Consider the following 6,801-nt stretch of genomic DNA (forward strand, 5'->3'; position numbering starts at 1 on the left):
TCCTTTCTCTCGCAGCTGGTCTGAGTTTGGCCGTCTGGGGGACTGGGCTTAGAACAGCTTGGAGTTAGCACGGAGGCGAATGAAGCTTTAAATCTCCAGCACTTAACAGCTTCTCTGCAGCCTCAGAGGTAACCGCCTGTGCCTGCTTCCTCTCGTCTCCCATATATCGACGTAATCTCTGTTCACTGGAGCCTGACTCTAGCTCTCTGTCTGCACGGCTCTGGTTGTGCTGAAAGAGGAAAGTTTGGGGAAGAAAAATTAATAGACACAGGGCCATAAAAATAACAGGCTCTCTAGAGCACTCATGAAGAAATAATTAAAGAGATTAAACTTGGGGAGTGGGAAGAGAGGGGCAGAGGATTTAGCGAGCCACTACTAAGGCCTCTGACTCCTACCTTTCAAAGAGGCCTTGGCTCAGTGGGGAGGGCTCTGGGTGCCTTTTTCTTCATTCCGGTGGGTTGGATCCCTAGCTGAATGTTGTTTTATCACTAAGCTCTTTCAAGGCTGGGTCAGGGGCTTGTAGTTCTTTGTATTCCCCAATCTGAACCTCCAACAGTGCCCAACCCTCGTGAGAAAAGGAAATTTAATATTTACTGAGGATTCTTCGTATGCCAGATACCATGTCGGGTGGTTTGCGTCCGTCCGTGCCGATGATCAGCAGAGTGTATTTTGAAATTCGGAAGCGAGCGCAGTCTCTTTCCTGTGGCCGGGGATCAATCCCAAATAACTACTACCTCAAAAGCTTGTGATTCTGGGGCCAAAAACCAGCTTTTTACCCCTTACCCTGGCTGCCTCCTTCCTCTCCTCCCTTCAAATGGTAGACACTTTTGCTATGATGGCAAGGGAAGGAGGGATGCTGGTGCGTAGAGATCCTTTAAATAGCCCAAAAGGTGGAGGTCAGCGCGAGCAGCAGTGGCCTAGGAAAGGGGGGGACGTGGGGGATGAAGGAAGCTCCTCCCCCAACTCGGGGCATGTCCATTCCTTCTGCCTCATTCCTTTGGGCTTAAATAAACATCCCCCAAAGAGGCACCGTCTTCATCTGCTCTTTCTTTGCATGGATGCTCTACTATCCTTGCTTTCTAACTTCTCAACATTTTGAGGATAAATATGTATGAGGTTATGACTAACAATAGGAATTATATATTTGGTTTTCTTCTCTGTCTCTGGCACAGAGTTCTTAAACCCTGGGAATTGCCTAAGTGATGAGAGCTGAAAAGTGTCTTTTGTTATATTAATGAAGTAATTTTTGGAAAGCCCCTAGGTCACCTAAGAATGACGCTGGTAGCCAAAGGAGCCACTCGTGTGGTGAGAGAGTTGGAACTTTTGGTGTCATTCCTGCCCACATACACCCGGAGGTTGAGTTCAAACAGCAATGGCCAGTGATTTAATCAATCAGCCTAGTGATGAAGCCTTTATAAAAACTCAAAAGAACAGAGTTCAGAGAGTTTCTGAGCTGGTGATCAACTGGGCATGGGAATGGAATGACAGGCCCGGGAAGACCCATGACAAAGCTGCATGACTCTTTCCCCGTACCTTTCTCTTCCGTCTTTTCCCTTTGGCTATTCCTGAGTTGTATCCTTCTACGAATCACTGATAACCTAGCAAGTAAGATATTTCTCTGGGTCCTGGACTTGCCATTGGCATCTGAAGGGGGATGCAGCAGGAGAAGGGAGGTCCTGTAGGACTGCAGGGTGTCTGATAGAGAGTGTCAGAATTAAGTTAAATTGTAGGATCCCCCAGCTGGTGTCTGAGAATTTCTCGGTGTGGGGAAAAGAACGCCACACGCTGGAATTGGGTGCAGCATCACAATATTAAAAGAGAAGGTTCAGAACACAGGTACGTTCCCCAGGGAAGGCGAGCCGAATGCACACCAGAATAGCGATTGGCGGCAAGAGCACAGAGCAGAGAAATGAGACCATTTGGGTTCACCTCTGTCACACACAATGTTTCACTGCCCTCAAAACCTCCTGTGCTCCCCCTCTTCATCCCTCCTCCCACCCCAACACTTGGCAACCACCGATCTATTTACTCTCTCCAGTTCTGCCATTTCCAGAATGTCAGAGTTGGAAGCCTACAGTCCATAGCCTTTCAGATTGGCTTCTTTCATTTAGCGATATACACTTGAGTTTCTTTTGTGTCTTTCTGTGGCTTGGTAGCTAATGTCTCTTTATCACTCAATGTACTTTTTTTAATCAAATCATAACACATAAACATTAAAACCCAGTGAATTTTTTACAAAGTGAGTCCCCAAATCAATTATGACAATTACCAGCAGCCCAGCGCCCTAGTTTCTCCTCCCAGCTTTTATCACGCCCCCTAAAAATGATCACTATGCTGACCTCTAACGTCATAAATAGTTTAGCCAGTCTTGGAAGCTCAAATAAATGGAATCATCCAGCACATACTCTTTCGTCTCTGATTTTTTTTTTCTTTGATATTTAGGTTCACCTGATATCTTAGTAATTTGTTCTTTTCAAATTGCTTTGCATAAATATACCACAGTTCATTTATCCATTTCATTGTTGGTGAGCATTTGTGTTATTTCCAGTTTGGGGCTATTACAAATGTTGCTGCTATAAATATTCTTATACAGGTCTTTTTGGTGAACATATGCTCACATTTCACTGGGGTATATACCAGAGTGGAATTTATGGGCCATAGGGTATCTGAATTTTTTAACTCTAGTAGTAATGCCTGTTTGCCAAAGTACTTGTATCAATTTACACCCCCACAGCTTCTCACCCTCACCAATACCAATATTCTCAGTATCTTATTTTTAGCCATTTTAGCCACCTGGAGCTTTAAATTTGCATTTCCCTGGTGACTAAGGAGGCTGAGTACAGTCTCAGGTCAGGTTCCTTGAGAACGACCAGGATGGAGATTTATATGCAGTGAGTTTATTAGAGAATAATACCTTGATGAGAGTGAAGGCGGCAGGACTGACATCCCGTTGCAATGGGCGTCGGCTGATCCTGTGGGTGGCTCTGGAGCTGGCCAGACCCTTCCAAGCTGTCCTGCCTTGAGGCAAGGGGCCAGGAGTTTATACCCAGTACTGACCAATCACTGGATGTGGGCTGTCGCTGGGAAGGAGTATGACTTTGGGTAGAAGTTCTCTTTTGCCAAGGGCAATGCCCAGAGAGGGACAAAGCTGAGAGCAGTACTCCCAGAAGCTGGGGAATGAGGGCTCTAGTCCTAAAAGGGGATGGGCTGGGTCAACGGATGGTGTAATCAGCTCAGTGTCTGACTCTTGGTTTCAGCTCAGGTCCTGATCTCAGGTTGTGGGATGGAGCCCCACATCTAGCTCCATGCTGAGCTTGAGTTTCTCTCTCCCTCTGCTATTCCCCGCCCCCCACCCCTCTCTAAAATAAATAAACCTTTTTAAAAAGTGAGTAGTACTCTGGGGTGCACACGTTCGCCTCTCCTGCAAGCAATTTTTCATAAGCTTATTGGCTACTTAGAGATCCTCTCTTGTGAATTAGCCATACTGGTCATTTGCCAAATTCTTTTTTTCTTGGGCCATCTTTCTTTTTCTTTCTTTCTTTTTCTTACTGAATTGTCAGAATCCTTTGTATATTTTGAAGATAAATCCATTGTCAGATGTATGTAATACAAGAACATTAACTTATCACTCTTTTAATGGTATTTTTTAAAGAATGAAAATTCTTAATTTTAACAAAGTTTCCTCCTTTTTGACAAGGGTTTCTTGTGTTCTGTTTCTAAAATATTTCCATATCCTAAGGTCACAAAAATGTTCATACATGTTATCTTCTAGAAGCTTTATTGTTCTACCCTTCACATTTGTCTCTGGTCTGTCTGGAATTGGTTTTTGTGTCTAATGTGTGGTAGGAATCTAATTTATTTTTTCCAGTTGGACATATAATGAATCTAGTACCATCTATTATCATCATCATTACCATTCTCCCACAATATTTCAGGAATACCTTCACCATAAGCCAGGTGACTGCATGTATTTTGGTCTATTTCTGAATTCTCTTCTGTTCTATTGGTCTGTGTATCTATCTTTTAATAATTATTGTAGATCTATAATGAGTCTTTATATCTGATAATACAACTCATCCAGCCTTTCTTCAAGATTGTTTTTGATGTGTAAACAATCAAACAATTTTAACCCTTCCATTTCCACATAGATTTTGGAATAAGCTTGTCAGTTTCCACCAACAACACAACTCTGTCTGGATTTCTACAGGAATTATGTTGAGTTTATTGATAAATTTTGGGAGAAGTGACTCTGTACAGGACAGAGTTTTCCAATCCCTGAATGTGGTATATTCTATAGTGGTATATTCTATAGTATGTTTAAGTACCTTTTCTTTAATATCTCTCAGTAATGTTTTGTAATTCTTAATGAACAGATTTTGCATATCTTTTGTTAGATTTTATTCCCAAATATTTTAGTTTTTATGTTATTATAAATGGTATCATTTAAATTTTTCATTTATTAAGTGATTTACAATTGATTTTTGCATGTTGCTCTTATATCCAGTGACCTTGCTGAACTCACTTATTAATTCCAAGTCTACCTGAGCGTTCTTTCAGATTTCCCAAGTATATGGAATTTGTGAGCAATGACAGTTTCATTTTTTTCCTCTTCAATCTTTTTACTTTTGGTTTTTCTTTATTTCCTTTAAAAGTGAGAATTAAAAGAAGCATCCATAAAACATTTAATATGAATATATAGTTCCAGGTTAATTGAATAAATAAATGAATGAATGTATGAACGGTCTATGCTTAGGCAAAAACCCATTATTTATCAGTATATAATTCATTTATCCATATGGATTCCTAAGCTGGAGTAAGGGTGGGTCAGAATAAAAAGAACAGGACATGGGGGAAGAGATTAAAAAGCCAGATAAGGGACACCTGGCTGACTCAGACAGCAGAGCATGTGACTCTTGATCTCACGGTTATGAATTCAAGCCCCACATTGGGTGTAGAGATTATTTTTAAAAAATTTGAAAAATAATAAAAATAAAAAGCAAGATGGAAGGTCATACCATTCATTCATTTAAACAAATATTTATTAACTCCTAGTGCCAAACTTCCTTCTTAGGCAGAATTTGCCTCTCATGATATTTACATGTGACCAACTAAAAAATGATTTGTCTTTGAAGGAAAGGGGGCAGGGGCCTGGATCCTGAGCATGTCAATGTGCTTTAACAGGGTTTGACTACCTCAGAAGTCAGTGGGACACTGGCCCCAAGACTTTCAGGAGTCTCTGGCCTTGAGACTGACTTTGCCTTATATAACTTCCTGAAACTCTACCTCTTTGGAATTTGCTGGAATGTCAGTGAGGGTGGCTCCAACCCCCAGATGGGAGCTCTTTCTTTTCTGCCTCCAGTGGTTCTAGAGGCTGGAATTCAGAGTTCACCCACCCAGAGCAGACCTCAGATGCTCTGGTCAGTGTTATATAGAAAAAGAGGAGGCCACTGGAATGGAAATAGTTAACAAATGAGCAAACGCTGCATGGTCTCCTCTTCCTGTGTTGAGATCTTCTAACTCTGGGTGAGCTCTCTAAGGTCCTAGGTCCTACCATTCCTACCGGGAGACACTCCTACTCTCAAGGAGAGGCTTAATCACTAGCCCCAGAGATGTCTTCTCCGTTTCTGACTCATAAAACATTCCTGGTAGCAAGACCTGATTAATCAGGTTTTACGAGGCCCCGACTATGACATTCATCAACTTTGAACTCCACCCACATTTATGAATTCCTTTTTTATTGATTATTTACAAAGCACTTTCATTCACCTGGTCTCCTCAAATCGCAATCCCAATTCACAGATGAGGAAATGAGGTCTGGAAAGGCCCAGTGGCCTTCCAAACATGCCACCTCTCGTGAACAGGAAGAACAGGCCTTCTGACTCTAAACACAGAGTTCGTCACAGTGGGAAGGTGGGAGGACAAGAAGATAAACCTGGCAGGCATGCTTCCGAATGGCGAGACTTCCTTGCCCCCAATGGATCCCTCCAGCTGCGAATAAAGCCTCTTTCTTTCTTTCTTTCTTTCTTTCTTTTTTTAATTTATTCATTTGACAGAGATCACAAGTAGGCAGAGAGGCAGGCAGAGACAGAGAGGAGGAAGCAGGCCTCCTGCTGAGCAGAGAGCCCGATGTGGGGCTGGATCCCAGGACCCCGAGATCACGATCTGAGTCGAAGGCAGAGGCTCAACCCACTGAGCCACCCAGGTGCCCCATAAAGCCACTTTCTAAGGCTCTTGTTCTTCTCTAAGGGGACAGGATCTCAACCTCCAGCCAGGGCTCTTAGCATTTCTATTTCTTCTGCTCTTCCACCAGATAGTTAGAAGCCAAGGGTGTGAAACCTGGAGGCGTTTCAGTGCTGAGGTTCTCATCCTGCTGAGGAACGGCCGTCTGCTTCACCTCCTAGGCTGGATATGGAACCAGTTGCCAAGGCAAGCTCAGAGGTAAGCACCCCTTCCCAGCTGCCAGCAGAACTCAGGGCACCTTTGGCCCAGGGTGCGAGGCAGTCTGTCTGCACTGAAGCATCCGGCTTGACCTAATGAGCTGTTGGCGTGGATGGCCAATTATTTCAGCTCTTTAAAAAACCTGCCAAACTCTCCTTTTTCGTCATGGCATTCCCTTAATGGTCCAGGCCCAAAATCAAATCCTCTGTGTAGAGGGCAGGGCCCTGCCCTAGGACACGCCCCCTCTCTTTCATTGCCTTAGGCAATGGGCCCAGGGATACAGTGGTGCCGGGATGTTTTCCCCTGGAGCCTAACTCAGACAAGCCTTGGCCACCTCCCCTCCCCACAGCTCAGAGGCCAGCG

The sequence above is a fragment of the Mustela putorius genome, unplaced genomic scaffold (assembly GCF_011764305.1).
Source record: "Mustela putorius furo isolate JIRA1106 unplaced genomic scaffold, ASM1176430v1.1 tig00003976_pilon_pilon_pilon, whole genome shotgun sequence".
Lineage (NCBI taxonomy): Eukaryota > Metazoa > Chordata > Mammalia > Carnivora > Mustelidae > Mustela > Mustela putorius.